Source organism: Uloborus diversus, chromosome 4, assembly GCF_026930045.1.
Source record: "Uloborus diversus isolate 005 chromosome 4, Udiv.v.3.1, whole genome shotgun sequence".
Lineage (NCBI taxonomy): Eukaryota > Metazoa > Arthropoda > Arachnida > Araneae > Uloboridae > Uloborus > Uloborus diversus.
The window spans coordinates 194,846,882-194,865,528 of NC_072734.1; the positions used below are offsets into that span (position 1 = coordinate 194,846,882).

Sequence of the window (18,647 nt, forward strand, 5' to 3'; positions counted from 1 at the left end):
CGTCGCTACAATCTGCACATGTTAAGTATATGAAAACATGTTCATTTCTTTTTTTTTTACATTAATTTACATCCTTGAAATTCAAGTTCATGGAAGTGAGAAGTCAGAATAACCACACCAAGTTTTTAAAGCAAAATCTTCTTGGTTTTCGACAAAAATCTCACAACTTCAACTATGGCTGAAAATAAACAAGGGAGCTTCCTTGTATCATGGAAGATAAAATTCGATGCCATTACTGCCTCGTGTTAATGAAGAATGGCATTTTGTGTTTAGGTAACTGAGGTTAGAATTTATTGTGTGACATGACTTCTTGTCCTTCTAAAACGAGCTAAAACACAATATTAAAAAAATAAATATACTTAAACAATTAGTATTTCAGACACTTGTGAAAGGAATAGTAAGTAAATAAGTATATACTTTTAATTAAGCAAGTTATTTAGCAACATAAACAGCCACACAAGGTGTGTGACATACCGCGGAGGTGAGAAGTCACATGTTGTGGACCAAAAATATACTAAAAAAAAAGAAAGTTAATTTGAATTTTGAGATCTTGAGTTCAAATTATGTTTTTCGCAATCACGAGTGTGTGTGTTTGTGTGTGTGTGGGGGGGGGGGGTATGTATGTTTGTGTGCAGGGGGTATGTGTATGTGTCTGTGTGCTTTTATAAGTGTGTGGGTAGTTGTGTGTATGAATGTGTGCGTGGGAGCGGGGTATGTGTGTGTAGGCGTATGTGTTTGTGTCTGTGTGCAGGTATGAATGTGTGGGTAGTTGTGTGTATGTGTGTGTGTGTAGGTGTAAGGGTTTGTGTGTAGTTGTGTATGTATGCGCGTGTGTGTAGGACATGGATGCAACCTGGAGACGGCTTTCGCTATAGGTGCAGCATCGTGAGGAGCCGGTCGACGGTGACAGGGTGCGGAGGGTGGCGGTGGGAAAATAAAATGATAGCACGGCAAAAACAGTCAAGTGAGAACAATAAGCAATCGTGATTGCTCAATAAAAATTATTATGAAAAAATTGTTGGCAGTTTTAAATAGATATATTTTTGATGAAATTAAAAGGCATTGTTAAATGAATTGTTCCTTAAAATGTTTACTGCAAAAGGCGTGTGACAGAAAAATTACACTTATTGAAGAATGACAAAAATATTTAATTAGTTAAATTGAAAATTCTTTAATTGAAATGATTTAATATTTTTAGCTAATACCTAAAATACCGGTATTTTACCTCAGCAAATACTGATACAGTCGGACCTCCATATATCGAAGTAGCAAATTGCCGAAAAAAAAATCGATATATAGAAATTTCGATACATGGAAACGATCTTATTTTATCATAAAAGTATCCTAAAACATTAAAATTAAAGCTAATTTTCGTGTATGAAACCCATTTTATAATTTATACGAGTATCGGATTAAATGAAAGTTAATGATTAAAAAAATAACAGAAATTACATTTTTATGCCAACCATTCATCTTTATATTCTTCGGCAATTCAACTTGATCGCAACATGAGGGGATTTTCGTTTTAACAATGTGGTCGAGAGAAAAGTAAAAAATCAATCTACTTAACTTGAATGATTTTTACTGAAGATAAGAAGACTAGAAATGATAATCAACAAACAAAAGGGATAATTTCCTATTCAGAGTCACAATTGACTACAACTGTATTTATGTCGAGGACTGCATACTAAGTGCCTTGCCTCCATTATTTTATATACCGATAGATGGCAGCACCATCACCGGATCGAACAGTTAATTTAGAACTAGTCCAGGAACTAATAGCTACCTAGTACTAGCACCCCCAGAGGTATCGTTTCACTTGGAGGACATTGAGACCACGAGCATATTTAACGTCGCCCAGTCCCCTTTAATGACGACGGTGGGTCTTCGACCATCGAGGTTCGAACCCAGGACCCTCCGGCCCCGAATCCGACACTCTACCAATCGGGCTACCACGGCCCCAAAGGGATAATTTGAAACTGATTTTACAGTGCTACTGGTTACAGCTAAGATTCGAAATAAACTTGAGGGAATTTAACAACTTCAGAACGGAACAACGACTAACTACACAGCCCTCAAACCCAGGTTTTTTATGAGTTCCGTAGCGACCTTTAGTAAACGTAATTTTCTTATCTAACCTTCATTTTTCATGAGACAAACAGTCTAAAGTGGAAAAAAAAAAATCTACGAATGTCTCGAAAATATTTCGATATATAGAGATTTTTTCGATATATAGAAACAATTTTTCTATGTAATGAATATGGAAATTTGCTGGGATTTCGATATACAGAAAATTTCAATTTGTGGAAGTTCGATATATGGAGGTTCGACTGTATTATGAAATTGCAAAATTGCTTGAAATACCGGTATTTGGTATACCGGTATTGCAATCACTATTCCTGAGCAACTAATTCTTCAAATGTGAAAGTCGTCTTTTAGCAACTTCTTTATTATCTAAATTTTGCTTTGTCCCTTGTTTCCAAGGTAATTCGTCTGTATAGTGATTATTTTCATACTAGACAGTGGAATTACAGGATTCCGTGATATCAGATTTCTCCGCTCTCCCCTATCATTCCAACTTGTCTAAAACTTCACTTTTTATGGCTTCAATTTCAAAGGCAAAAACGCCTCCGTGATTAAACCGTTCGTAAAAAACCAGATACCTCTCCTCATCCGAACATCACCAGAGATCACGTAAATTGCTAATTTGAAACTACAATTTCAAACATTTTCCTGGGGATTACCTTCTCAAATGTTTGACTTACGACTGTAGATTCGTTTCAATAATTTTCTTTCTCGGTTTATACACTGTATTTTAAAATGCCCTCAAAAAACGGAAAATGTACTGGCAGCAGAGTTGCCGACAATTTTCCGTTTTTTTTTTTTACAGAAGTGGCTTTTTCCGTTTTTATCACGGATGCTTTCCGTTTTTTCATACTGACACTTTCCGTTTTTATCACGAACACTTTCCGTTTTAAAACTGCTATTTTCCGTTCTCAATCGGAATATTTTCCGTTTCATGAACTGATGTTTTCAGTTTATTATATAAATATTTTCCGTTTCATGAACTGATGTTTTCAGTTTATTATATAAATATTTTCCGTTTTATGAACTGATGTTTTCAGTTTTTAATATAGATATTTTCCATTTCATGAACTGATGTTTTCAGTTTATAATATAAATATTTGCCGTTTTATACGTATATTTTCAGTTTAAAAAACTATTATTTTGAAAATATAGCTTTGCAATTAAAGCATAATGAATTAATATTTGCAGATTTTAAATGCCCATACATTTTTTCTTTTTTTGAAAAACAGCAAAAAAAAAAAGGAAAGAAAAGCAGTTTTATTAGAGCATTTACACGAATTCCTTCATTAACTTCCAAAAATTTGTGAACCTTCCTAAAAGTGAGGAAACACATTTTTACTATGCAGAAACTATCTTTCTCTTTTGAAGGTATAGAGGGAAGATATAACAGCTATCTGGGAATGTATTTGCTTTGCATTTTATTATATTGAAATCTTTTATCAACAAACAATTGTAAATCATATGAAATAAACGCAAATCATACCAACTGTTTTTTTTTTCTTTTTAAATCAGTCTTCACAAAAATACCCTCCTCTCCCCCCCCCCCCGGCAAAAAAAAAACAGTTCCTGTAGTTAACTGTGCGATGTTTTTAACCGACTTCAAAAAGGAGGCGGTTATCAGTTCATACCGTATGTATGTTTTTTTTTTTTTTGTCCACTCATAGCGTCTCACCTAGTGAACCGATTTTGGTGATTCTTTTTTTAATGGATAGGGGATAGCTCAACTTAGGTCCCATTACTTTGTTTGACCATATTTGTTCTTTAGAAAAAAAGTTATGGGCAAAAAACAGTAAATTTTATGCAATTTCTCTATTAAATGATTAAAATGATATTGTAGCACTTTTGTTCGCACTTTTCATCCGTGGATAACGGTGGCTCAGAGGTAGAATTCTCGCCTCCCACACGAGCGACCCGGGTTCAAATCCCGACTAGGAGAATGTGAATTTTACTAAAATTTCGTTTCTACTGTTTCCCGTATTTTCTCGAATGTTCTATTAATTTCTGTATCTTTCCAAGTCTGGAAAGTTCCAGCACTTTTTCAAGTTGTATATAAGGAGATGTAACGTTCATTCGTGGTTCTGAATAAAGATCTCGAGTTGAGACTAACGAGTATTCGCTTCATTTGGCTTTCACATTGTCTTCGCTATCTTCATCTACGCGACAATATGAAACTCATTGTTATAAAAGTTTGATGCCATATAACAGTAACATTAATAGTAATGGTAATTTTGAATAAAGGCTTTTTTAAAGCAATACAGTGATATAGAGCCGAACTTCTTACTAGGTAACTTCTTACTTTTACTGAAATATCTACATTTACACTAAAAAGAATGAAATAAAAAAAATTTGGAAAAAAAAAAAAAAATAGAACCGACTTCAAAATTGCTCTAAAAAATGAAAAATAATTTTATTCTTTAAACACCATCGATAATACTTTTAAACATAATTTTTGAAGTTGGCGCAAAAACAAAAAGTAAAATCCATTGTAACCATGCTTCGTTCATATTTTTATCAAAAAATCATCCAAAGTTAGGAACGAAACATTTATATCGTTACTCAAATATGCTGTCATCAATGCGTAATGCATGTGGTAGTGAAGAAACTGGACCTGGTTAAATTTATACTTGTAGTTGAGTTATGGCTGTGAATGATTTTATCAATCGTTTTTGCGCCAACTTCAAAAATTATGTTTAAAAGTATTATCGATGGTGTTTAAAGAATAAAATTATTTTTCACTTTTTAGAGCAATTTTGAAGTCGGTTCTATTTTTTTTTCCAAAATTTTTTTATATTTAACAATAACTGTCATAAAATTTAACTTCATCAAAACTATTGAAACTTATCAATCGTATTATTTAAATATATTATAATTTTGTCTCATTGTTTTCAATAAGACAAAATATTTATTACAAGTACAAAATCATTTATTGCAGATCTTGTGCTACACAATTTTGCAACAAATTATTTGCTTGCACCAATGTCAAATTAATAGTTTGCTTTGCTGTCATCATCAATACCATTGTTATTTCTGCACTCATATATAGAGATCAAATCATAGGTACAACTGGGCCACCTTTCGACGATTGAAATTTGTCACAATTAATGTCACAAACCTAATACCTTGCAAGAATAAGAGTATCAATGCATTATATCAAAAATATTTAACACATGGACTTTTTATTGAGTAAATTACCAAGTGTCATGTCATAAACATGCAGATGAAAACATCACAATTACCTACGGTAGGATATTTGATTACAATTTTTCTTGACAACGAGATAATATGCTGACGGTAAGCTAAAAAAGTAGTCAACAGCAATGTGTCGAAATTTGGAGAAAAATTAGGCATCTTTTTTTAGAAACAGTTAATTTATATATATATATATATATATATATATATATATATATATATATATATATATATATATATATATATATATATATATATATATATATATATATATATATTGCAATAATTTTTTTATTGATACTTTCAATTTTACAAGTGGCAGTGTGGAGTAGTAGATATGTTAGAATTGAACGTGCCAGCAAATAGCTCAAAAACAATTCTCGATATCTTCTAATTCTCGGCTAGCTATAGTTGGGGCGAACCTAACCTGGCAGCCAAGTAATACTGAGCTTCGGATGTGCTTAGCTTTCACAATGCTTCCAGGCCCAACTATAGTAAGTGTAACATTTTATTTGCTACCTCAATTTTTTGTACCAAACCTCATTACTTGACTCTCAAGAAACAAAACAAAACTTATCCATGAAAAAATAATATTTTAGCAGGTTATAAGAATTGTTTCGAGCATATTAATCAATAACTTCAAAAGAACTGTCATGAAAGGAATCATGAATTTGTGAATCACAATAAATATAATGGAGTTGTACCTGGATGTATTTTTACTATATTCTCTCCCCCCCCCCACAAAAAAAATTCACTATTTTTTTACGTTTATAATTTGTCCTTGTACTGTGCTTTCAATCTCCTTTTGCATTTATGTGGAAGGATGCAATAATGCACAATTCCACAAAATCGTATAAAATTGCAGCTGGTGCGGAAATAATTTTAACTACGAGAAGACAACTTTTTCAATGTATATGTTATAGTTAAACTCAGTTCAACGAGAGCCAAGGTTAGCCCTTCTTAGTTTGGTCGCCTTAACCCCTCCCCACATAAAACTGTAAAAATTATATTATTCCGTTTCTGACTGATCAGATTAACATGGCCTCTCATCGGTGCACTGGTAAATTGAGTCAAATTTTAACTCGCATATTATACACCTGAAAAACTTTTCATGGAAACTTTTTTTTTCATAAAAAATTTATTTTTAAAACAGTAAAATATTGTTAGACTTGATTTCTCAGGGCCAGTCGGGTTTTTAAACTTAAATTATATCCTTCCGCAAGCGAAAGACTTCTGTTTAACATCAGTTACTCTTATCATTGAATTCGGTTTACTGACATTCTGCATTTTAGAACAAATTTTGAAGTGTGTTGTGTTAGGATAGGCTGCATGCTGTATTAGTTTTATTTGCTAAAGCAGCTATGTCGTTAAAACTAGATGACACTGCAATAATTAAAAATTACTTTTGTTAGACTTAAAACAGACAATTTTCATGTGTGTAAATTTTGTTGTTATAATTCATAGTAATCTAGTAGCTGATAAACAACCAGCCATTTGTGCTGAGTAGGGCAAGGGGGGCAAAGTGGAATAGTTAAGATGACTTAGCCTTTTCAAAATGAAAAAATTAGAAATTTATTTTGAAAATTATAGTACAGCCCTAATGCATATGTAACACAACATGTTTTATACTTACAATTTGCATATTTGCAGCGAACTTCCCTTTTCTGTTCAAGGAGTTCTGTTCACTCAGTTGCACATTTGAATACGCGTTTTATCAATAATTCTCCGGCTCACTTTGAAAGATTCCAGCACTGAGAGGGTGAAAAGTGGACAGCATCTGGAATGTTAAATAAAGTGCTTAGAATAATATGATTCAAAGTTCTCAAAAGAATGCTTTTTTTAATGATTGATACGTTTCTTTTATATTCGTTTCCTTAAAAAAATATGTATTATATTCATTAATATAGATAACATTTAAAAGTTTGAAAGAGAGGGGGAGGGGGGAGAGAATCAATATTTAAAATTGTTTTCTAGAAAACCCAAAAACTAGATGCTTCAACTTGTAATTTGAAATCTAATCAATTGCAAGAAGCAAGTTTATACAGACATAGTTGTTATTCATAGAAATTAAAATAAATTAATAATAAAATAAAACAGTAGTATTTTAAGTAATAAGCAATATCTTTACATTAAGCTTACATGTAGGCAGAAAATATTCTTCATTAACAATAAAACAATCAAGACTCAATGGTGTCCCATCTAACAATTACTTAGTTATTTGAAACAATTTTGTAAAATATCCTCTTAGCAAACAAAAGTTTTTAATATTATTAGAAGTTTTTTAATTTTAAAAACCTGTCACGATGTTTTAAAGTTTAAACAAAGGTCTGCGGGAAATTGAATGTTCAAACTAAATAAAAATTTAATTTTAAGCAGCAATCATCGTTACAGAGTTCAAAAAGTATTTATTTGTAGTAAAAATGTAAACACTCACCAGCAATCAATCCCGGATGAGAAGATACCAAAAAATTTCTCTTCGGCGAGAGCGATTTCTGACCGCTACGGCATCCGCCATTGCTGCAAGATAAACAAACCGTAGCCTACGAACAAACGCTCGAAGCGTTTCAGTTAATGCCGTATTTGATCGAAACAATTTGATGTTGATGGAGAAGAGGAAAACGTTCGAAAAATGTTCAGTATTTCAGTCATGGAGTCTATCAGTATACATTTCCATGCTCGAAATAAACAACGTGCTTCGCTGCCATCACTCATTTGTTGCGATTTCTCAGTACTAAAAAAAAATCTTCTACGCTGGAGATATTCCGTTTTTTCACGGATAAAGACTCCCTCTAACGATCGCATACGGACATGCTCTGTTAGTGCGCTGAAGTAAAAGAAAATTTCCAGTAATTCCATGGAAAGTTCCATTTTCGATCCAGAACGGAACTTTTCTATTTATAAGGGGAAATTGTACAGTAAATTTACGGAAAAGCATTAGTAAATTAAATGAAGCAATTTTACAGTGTACAACAAAATTCCCTTAATTTGATTGCTCGTATGCTAGTATTGACACTCCCTCAAAAATCTTAACTCTCTTTCCCTTGCCGTATAAACGTGTGAAAAAAAAAAGGGTCTGCCAAACCCCAAACGTCCTGCTCCCAATTTTTCGACCTCGAGTCGCCCTTGGCCTTCATTCACTTCAATGAAAGTTGGAGACACTAGGACTAAAGATTTCTCTGTCCTGAACTGCCTGCTCCGAAAAGCAAAGCCTGCATTCTCCACAGCTAGGATGCAAGAATTTTGAAAGTGTTGAAATTTGTGTGTAACAACATTATAAAGACTTTTTTTTTTTTAATTTCTGCAATCATGATGGAAAATATTAGTAAAAAAAACCTAAAGCATAAATAAAATATTTCAAGAACCTTGCGTTCTTCTGTAATGTATGCGTAATGCAGGCTGTTGAGTTGGTGAAAAGGGAAAAAGGGGTTTGAGCCACTGCCCTATGAGAGATTTTTTTTTTTTCAAAAATGTTCCTCCTTTATTTCTTCCTTCAAAATTTCAGTGTCATTTTGAATTTTCCCCATAACCTTTTTTATCCATTTTTTTAATACGATTTTGTTGTTTGTTCTCGAAACTATAAATAGGTTTGGGAAATTCATTTAACATAGTCTCTTGTTCCGTTTGAAAAGTAATTTTTATCAATAAAAAAATAATAATATAATCATTTGAATTTTGACTTCAAATTATGTATTTCGCAATCACGAATTGCTCTAAGGCCCTACTTATCTGGTTTCTTGTCTTTAAAAATAAAATGGAATGGAAATGAGCAAAAAATTGGCACCCATCATATGACTTGTAATTTTAATAGATAATAGGGTGATTCCACAGTGTTTGTAGCCTGGTATGCTTAAAAAAATGCTAATTACCTCGAATTTGTTTCAGGCGAGTTCTAATCACATATTAAAGAATGGGACAGAAACCTTTCAAAAACTAAAAAAACGCTCATCATTCACTGATTTTCTTGTCCATTCACTTATTTTACTCACTCACATTTTTCTTCATTTACTAATGAAAGTGTTTATTTTGCGTCTAGTTCTGCCTCACCCTTGGCTTAGGATCGGTAACTTACTTCTAAATATTCATTTATATTGTTTAATTATCTTTTTATTTATTCATTTATATAACCTTTTATTTACAATTTCATTTACTTAAAAACATTTTATTTTTTGACCCAATTTATCCCTGGTTTATTGCTACGGTGAAAGCCATTAGTTGAAACAAGAAACCAAACGAGTAGGGTATATCACAATTCGTGATAGGGAAAAACATGATGTGATTTTAAGATCTCAAAATTCAATTTTTTTCAAATTTTATTATCTCTTGTTACTCATGCAATGACTTACCTTTGTAAACCAGCCCTGCTACTCGGCAAGATAATTGGTGTATGAATGGTATTTGACAATTTTATAAGAATTTGTCTTTCCTGTGTGTTAATTACTATTTAATAATATCAGCTGCTTTTTTTTTTTGTGTGTAGGTACTGATATATCTTTTTTTGTGTGTAGGTACTGTGTGAATTTCAGCTCTTTCAAAGTGAACGTCGCATCGCCGACATCAGGAGATTCCGTTTCGATGCAAGTGATTTTCAAACTTGTAAAACAATATTTTGTAACAGCTCTCTAGAATTCCAAAACCATTAAGACTACATGTTGAGCAGAACCTATGTATGAACACCTTTCACGCGGGGTACTTAAAAATTCAGGCCACAAAATACAAATACAAATACAAAAGTGACGACCAGCAACAGGCTCTGGGCCCAGCTAGACTGGTTCCTAGTCAATTTACAATCCCCAGTTAAGATCAATGGCCCTCTTAAAACTGTCTACTCCTTTGCTCATGACCACCTCTTCCGGTAAGCTGTTCCAAGGTTCCACTACCCTGCTAAAATAATAATTTTTCCTAACATACATGTTAGCCTGAGATTTAAATAGCTTAAAACAATGACCCCTCGTCCTGTTTTCAGTGCTAAACTTTAGCCCCGTAACATCTTTCGTTTTAATAAATTTAAACAGCTGAATCATGTCCCCTCGGTCTCTTCTTTGCTCAAGACTGTACATTTTTAGCCTTCTAAGCCTGGAATCATAATCTAAGTGGGAAAGTCCACTTATTAGCCTTGTAGCCCGAATTTGAACCCTATCCAAAAGTCTCATTTATATGCTTTTATGAAAACTTGCCACTGAGAACGTAAATTTAGAGGCATTGGAAGGATACATACTTTTGAAAATCGATGTTTTCATTGGATTGTTAAGAAAAGTCAATAATCTTGTAAGCATTCTTAAAAGACACTGCTTGACAAAAGTAATGTGATACACTTTTTCTGAGTACATATTGTGGATTACAAAACTGCTCTGATAAATGTAGAATTTGACGGTTTGCGTGCTCAACTGAACGAAAGAAGGAGCGCACAGTGTGAACCTGTGTTTAGTGCTCAACTTAGACCGGTGGACTTATAGAGGTCGATGTGTATAATAAAGAAGTAATTATGTTCATGACAACTTCGACAGTTGCTGTATTTTCAAAGGTGGTGAACTTTACAAGTTTTTACTGTGTAATTTTTTTGTAATCATATTAGTATGTTATGTAATTTAACTTAATTAGAATTTGCATTTGAGCTATATTTCATGTGAAAGGATATTCTTCAAATTATTTTTCCATGTCAGTTCCTGTAAACACAAACTCAAAAATGCATGAAACATCGTGCGCTAAGAAGAAACCACATGCTTGTTGTGAATATTGTAAAAAGACGTTTTCTAAAAACTCGAAGCTAATACCTCACTTGAGGACACACACAAATGAAAAACCATATTCTTGTGAGCATTGTAAACAGACATTTTCTCAAAGTTCAAATTTGATTACACATTTAAGGATACATACTAATGAAAAACCATATTCTTGCGAGTATTGCAAGAAGACATTTTCTAATAGTTCAAATTTGAAAAAACATTTGAGGATTCACACTAATGAAAAACCATATTCTTGTGAATATTGTAAAAAGACATTTTCTCAAAGTTCAAGCTTGATTACACATTTGAGGATACACACTAATGAAAAACCATATTCTTGTGAATATTGTCCTCAGACATTTTCGACTATTTCAAACTTGAAAAAACATTTGAGGATTCACACTAATGAAAAACCATATTCTTGCGAGCATTGCAAAAAGACATTTTATGATAGTTCAAGTTTGAAAAGACATTTAATGATGCACACTAATGAAAAACCATATTCTTGCGAGCATTGTAAAAAGAAATTTTCTCGGAGTTCATATTTGAGAAGACATTTAATGATACACACTAATGAAAAGATATATTCTTGCGAGTATTGTGGAAATACATTTTCTTATAGCTCGAATTTGAAAAGACATTTAAGGATTCACACCAATGAAAAACCATATTCTTGCGAGTATTGTAAAAAGACATTTTCTGAGAGTCCAAAACTGAAAACTCATGTAAGGATACACACTAATGAGAAACCATATTCTTGTGAGTATTGTAAAAAGACATTTTCTCAAAGTTCAAATTTGAAAACACATTTGAAGATGCATACCAATGAAAAACTCTACACTTGATATATTTGTAAAAGGTCTTTTTCCCATCATGCACATATGAAAAGACATTTGAGGGTACATGCAAAAGGAAAACTGTATGCTGGTGAGTACAAAGCATTTTCTCATGGTAATAGTTTGTATATTAGGGATGAGTTCGGGCTCATTTTTGAGAGCGTGGGCCCGCCCGAGCCCGAAAACTTGTAACCGAGCCCTAGTGAAATTGTCTCGGACCAAAATCCGAGCCCACCCGAGCCCGAAGGAAAGTTTTTTGAATCAAAAACCGAGCCTTCTACAGTCTGACTGTTAATAAAAAATGTTATGTCAAATGTTCTTCATTAACAGAAGTTTCTAAATTTTCTCAAAATGCTCCACTTCAAATGCATAACTGTATGACAATAGTAATCGCAGAAAAAAAAAACACTATAAATAAGCGCTAATTTATTTTCTGGATTTTTTTTTTTTTTTTTGGTTTAATTTTCACATTGATTGAACTGATTTAAATGTTCCTTTCATTTTCTCACAGTAGGAAAGTTTATTTGCTTTGAATTTGTTTCGCGATCAACGATTGAATATTTTTGCTTGAGTCCGAGTCCGCCCGAGCCCAAAACCTATTTTCGGTTCTAGAGCCCGAGCCCGCTTCGGGCACGGGCTGAGCTCATCTCTATTGTATATGCATCTGAAAATGCACATCAAAGCAAAATCATAATCTGATATAACTCTTGTGAAGAATCCTTTAGTGCTCTTTCATCTTTAAAAAAACATTCAAGACACCAGACTAACTCTAAAGAAAACTCTAATGAGAATTAAAAAAAAAGAAAAACTTTTGTTGGAAATCATTTTTGAAGTAGTGTTTGAGAGTCGACGATGAAGAGAAAGCACTATACTTGTGTGTGATTTTTGTGAAATGATATTTTTCTGGAATTCACATTACTATACAGGTATCCTTAAATGTGTAAGTTAGTTTTTTAACTACGTAGTTGCAATTGTAATCTATTCCTATCAGGAAAAAAATACCGCCAAAGATTAAAGCATATGAAAGTACAGGCAGTTTTTAAAAATTGATAATCATAGTTTAATTTTTTGTTGTTAGTCAAAAATTATTTTTGTTGCTACAAAATGATCAATACCTTATTATTAACATTTGAAATATTAATTGAGACCATCTAATGTATGATGCTGTGTTAATTTAGCATTAAACTTATTTGTGTATTTTAGATATTTTGTACAATTAGTCAAGTACATGTGGGTAAGACAAAGTAAAATAGTTTATTTCATTTACCCAATCAATCTTTTACTAAATCACTCATGTTTTCATTTATTAATTAATTCATTTATGTTCCTTCACTTTGTCATTCTACTCATTCATACACTGGTTTTCGTGTCTATTCACTCTTTTACTCACTTATGTTATGTTTCATTTATTAATTAATTCATTTATGCTCCTCCATTTAGTCATTCCACTCATTCATACACTGATTTTCGTGTCTATTCACTCTTTTACTCACTTATGTTATGTTTCATTTATTAATTAATTCATTTATGCTCCTCCATTTAGTCATTCCACTCATTCATACACTGATTTTCGTGTCTATTCACTCTTTTACTCACTTATGTTATGTTTCATTTATTAATTAATTCATTTATGCTCCTCCATTTAGTCATTCCACTCATTCATACACTGATTTTCGTGTCTATTCACTCTTTTACTCACTTATGTTATGTTTCATTTATTAATTAATTCATTTATGCTCCTCCATTTAGTCATTCCACTCATTCATACACTGATTTTCGTGTCTATTCACTCTTTTACTCACTTATGTTATGTTTCATTTATTAATTAATTCATTTATGCTCCTCCATTTAGTCATTCCACTCATTCATACACTGATTTTCGTGTCTATTCACTCTTTTACTCACTTATGTTATGTTTCATTTATTAATTAATTCATTTATGCTCCTCCATTTAGTCATTCCACTCATTCATACACTGATTTTCGTGTCTATTCACTCTTTTACTCACTTATGTTATGTTTCATTTATTAATTAATTCATTTATGCTCCTCCATTTAGTCATTCCACTCATTCATACACTGATTTTCGTGTCTATTCACTCTTTTACTCACTTATGTTATGTTTCATTTATTAATTAATTCATTTATGCTCCTCCATTTAGTCATTCCACTCATTCATACACTGATTTTCGTGTCTATTCACTCTTTTACTCACTTATGTTATGTTTCATTTATTAATTAATTCATTTATGCTCCTCCATTTAGTCATTCCACTCATTCATACACTGATTTTCGTGTCTATTCACTCTTTTACTCACTTATGTTATGTTTCATTTATTAATTAATTCATTTATGCTCCTCCATTTAGTCATTCCACTCATTCATACACTGATTTTCGTGTCTATTCACTCTTTTACTCACTTATGTTATGTTTCATTTATTAATTAATTCATTTATGCTCCTCCATTTAGTCATTCCACTCATTCATACACTGATTTTCGTGTCTATTCACTCTTTTACTCACTTATGTTATGTTTCATTTATTAATTAATTCATTTATGCTCCTCCATTTAGTCATTCCACTCATTCATACACTGATTTTCGTGTCTATTCACTCTTTTACTCACTTATGTTATGTTTCATTTATTAATTAATTCATTTATGCTCCTCCATTTAGTCATTCCACTCATTCATACACTGATTTTCGTGTCTATTCACTCTTTTACTCACTTATGTTATGTTTCATTTATTAATTAATTCATTTATGCTCCTCCATTTAGTCATTCCACTCATTCATACACTGATTTTCGTGTCTATTCACTCTTTTACTCACTTATGTTATGTTTCATTTATTAATTAATTCATTTATGCTCCTCCATTTAGTCATTCCACTCATTCATACACTGATTTTCGTGTCTATTCACTCTTTTACTCACTTATGTTATGTTTCATTTATTAATTAATTCATTTATGCTCCTCCATTTAGTCATTCCACTCATTCATACACTGATTTTCGTGTCTATTCACTCTTTTACTCACTTATGTTATGTTTCATTTATTAATTAATTCATTTATGCTCCTCCATTTAGTCATTCCACTCATTCATACACTGATTTTCGTGTCTATTCACTCTTTTACTCACTTATGTTATGTTTCATTTATTAATTAATTCATTTATGCTCCTCCATTTAGTCATTCCACTCATTCATACACTGATTTTCGTGTCTATTCACTCTTTTACTCACTTATGTTATGTTTCATTTATTAATTAATTCATTTATGCTCCTCCATTTAGTCATTCCACTCATTCATACACTAATTTTCGGGTCTATTCACTCTTTTACTCACTTACATTATGTTTCATTTATTAATTCATTTATGCTCCTCCATTTAGTCATTCCACTCATTCATACACTAATTTTCGGGTCTATTCACTCTTTTACTCACTTATGTTATGTTTCATTTATTAATTAATTCATTTATGTTTCTCCATTTAGTCATTCCACTCATTCATACACTGATTTTCGTATCCATTCACTCTTTTACTCACTCATGTATTTTTCTTCATTTATTCATTAATGTATTTATTTTGCATGTAGTTCTCTGCCTTAGTCTTGACTTAGGGGCGGTAACAAACTGTGAAATATTAATTTATTGTTTAATTATCCTTTTATTTTTTTTCATTTATAACCTTTTATTTACCAATTCATTTTATCAAAAATATTTTAATTTTCACTCTGCCCCATTTTACCCCACGTCCCCCTCTCCAGCACATAACATCACTGTAAAAACGATTCAGAAACGTTCCAGGAAAATAATAGGCAGCTGAGGTGCCCAATTTCTTCCAGTAATATATCTTGGGAGAATCAGGAACGTTTTCTGCTAAAAGTCAGTAACCTCTCTGAATTTAACCTTGAAGCTTTCGGAAGAAATGCGAAAGCTCCCCTGTTAAAGCCAGTTATGTCTCTAGAACCTTCTAGAAAGATTAAGTAGGTTTAGTGTTATTGATTAGAACCCTCCTCATTTACCAAGAAGGCTCCATAAACATCAGGGCGACTCGGCCAAAGCTATGCAAGAAGGAACCAACCATATCTCTTGCCTGCAATTCCTGCCTTGCAAAGCTGTAGCTATCCATTGACTTTTTCGCTCTCATTAGGAGCTTGGTCAACCTGGACAGGCCGTAAGCAACCTTAGACCGATACACTTAACGCTTAAACACGCTCATTCAAACTGGTTGCTAAAACTATTTTCCACAACAGTGAAAAGTCTGCACGCGTGCAACTTGTAGCGATTCAGGAAACTTTTTTGTGAAGATACTTGTTTTTACGGGGAAATAGGTGAAAAGTGTGAAATCCTGCAACGTTCCACGGAAATAACCAGTAACGTTTCGGGATTTTTTTTACAGTGATCCATCCCCTGGCATTCATTTGAATTCTGACGTCATGAACTTAAACTATGGTTGCGATAGAAGCCATTAGTAGAAACAGAACACCCAACGACTAGGGTCCTATCGCAATTCGTGATTAGGAAAAACATGATTTCAATTCAAGATCTGAAAATTCTTTTTTTTTTTTTTTAACATTTTACTATCTTTTGTGACTTATTTAATGACCCTCTCTCATAAACCAGCCCTGCTACTCGGGAAGATAAGTCGACAGTAAAAATGCATCCAGCTTAAATATAGCTCTATTCCGAAGTATTTTGCCTCGCTAAACACGAAAATTAGATTAGCTCTAATTTTAAAGATTCAGAGCAAACTAGGATAGTAAATTCTCTCTAATGCTCTTTTTTCCTAGCAGATAGAAACTCCCTCAAGGGACAGACTGTCTTATAAACTTCGACCCTAGGTTCAAACGGAAAATCGACTTCAAGAAATTTAAATTCTGGGAAGAGAAAAGCCAAAAATCAGCCTCAAGTAGATCCACCCAATTCTGCTTCCACCCATGCTCATTCTGCTGGGAATAATGAAGAACTTCGTGAAAGCTGTGAACAAGGACAATTTTCCAATACCTTAGAGGAAATTTCTAAGCTATATTGAAGCTAAGGTTAAGGAAATAATTTTTAACAGCCCTCTAAATGATCTTAAGAGACAACTTTTTCCTAACTGGAATGGCCCTCATGTGTAATGTCCAGCGAAGTACTCCCTGATTTAGAAATGAAATATCTCGGAAACAAAGGACGATATTGGAATAAAATAAACGATGGAAACCTATTATAACAATCATGCACAAAAACTTAGGAATCAGTAACAAAGATTGCAAACAAATGGCACTGCTTGCTGTAATTGCAATAGAGATCCTAAATACGTAGAGATTGGACAACTTCAGAACGGCGGCCGTCTTATTGTCCAAAGATGCTCACTCCCCGTAGACTGTAATGTATCTCCTGCCTCAAATATCACTGTACATTGTAAAGAAAAAACTGGAAGCTAGTTATGATATTAATGAAATGAAATGTGCAGATCACAAATATATGTTTGTTTTCTACCTTTATAAACAAACTTATGAGAAGTTTTTTTTTTCTTTGTAAGCGTTATGACGATACGAAACGATTGGCGCCGGATTGCCAGACTTGGCGCTCACTCCGTTTAATGAAAATACGAAGAGAAAATAAAAATCAGCCTGTTTCTTTAAAGATTTCATGACCTGTATTCCGGGGGGAAGCTAAAAATTCACACTGCGCAGCAATTCTGCTGCGCTGTGTGAATTTTTAGTGCTTTTCGAGCTGACAACACTTGGACTAAACATGGCGGAGATCGGCGCGCCTAAACGAGACCCACGTGATAACAGGCCAGAAAACTCCTCTCCCCCCTGCTTCGTTACGCCACCAGTCGTCGATCTATGAACTTGACCCGAAACTTTGAAAGCAGTGCAGTTTACCAGTAAACAGTATAGTGCTGCTTGCTCTGGCTCAAATAGATGAAATAAGAAATATGTGATTTCGGATGCACATTCTTGAATACAATACTGTTGGATTTATCTTATCCTTTAAACGTACGGGAATGTAGAGGCAATTAAAAAATATATATAAGTCTTGTAAGTGTTTGAGTGTGCTGAGTGAAAGTGAGTGAGCGATTTCCGCTACCGAACAACCTGCATGCGAAGAAAAAGATCGGGCGCCTCATGGAATAAATTTTTAAGTTCGGAGGTAAGTACTTTTCTCAGATAAACAAATTTACATTTTATGCATTCGAGTTCATGCAGTTGAGGTTACTTAACTTTTCCTCCATTACACAAACAATTGTCAGTTTCCTTTCTGATATCTGTCTATAATTTGTAATTTCAGCATACTGCTTTAATATTTGAAACGGTTAACTTGCAACTTTTTATTTCTTTATTTTTTCAACTTTGTACACGCATTTATTCGAAATGGATTTTCCAAGCTGACAGTATGCAAATATCAAAATTTTATGCGAATATACTTGTTGCAATCAGAAGCAACGTAACTTGGTGTTGATATTCAGTTAATATGTAAACAAGTTTATTGAAACAGGCTTTTAACTGAACTAATCTTATATTTTCGGTTTCGATTAAATTGTTTCATACGCTAGAATGTGTTATTTTGATCAAAAAACATTCCTTGATGGGCTTCCGTAGTTCTGAGGTAGAAGATTAGCTTTGAACGCCGGAGGTCGTGGGTTCCATACTCAATATTTTCCCCCCAACTACGCCCCTGCAATGTTATTCAAACAAGCTGGTTCTGTGCTCAAATTAAAAAAAAAATACATATGGTTTTTTTTTCACTGTTGTCTTTAAGTTTTATGATATTTATGCACAAATTGTGGTTGAGTTAACGGTATTCATGATTTCTGG

At 32.9% G+C, this 18,647-nt stretch overlaps 1 protein-coding gene across 1 annotated transcript in view; it reads right to left on the bottom strand.

Annotated features, from left to right (window-relative positions):
* The window catches only part of LOC129221088 (zinc finger protein 26-like), a gene marked incomplete at its 3' end in the record, with an annotated part of 97,957 nt that overhangs the window by 44,068 nt on the left and 35,242 nt on the right, over window positions 1-18,647 (bottom strand). The gene's annotated exons all lie outside the window — the stretch shown is intronic.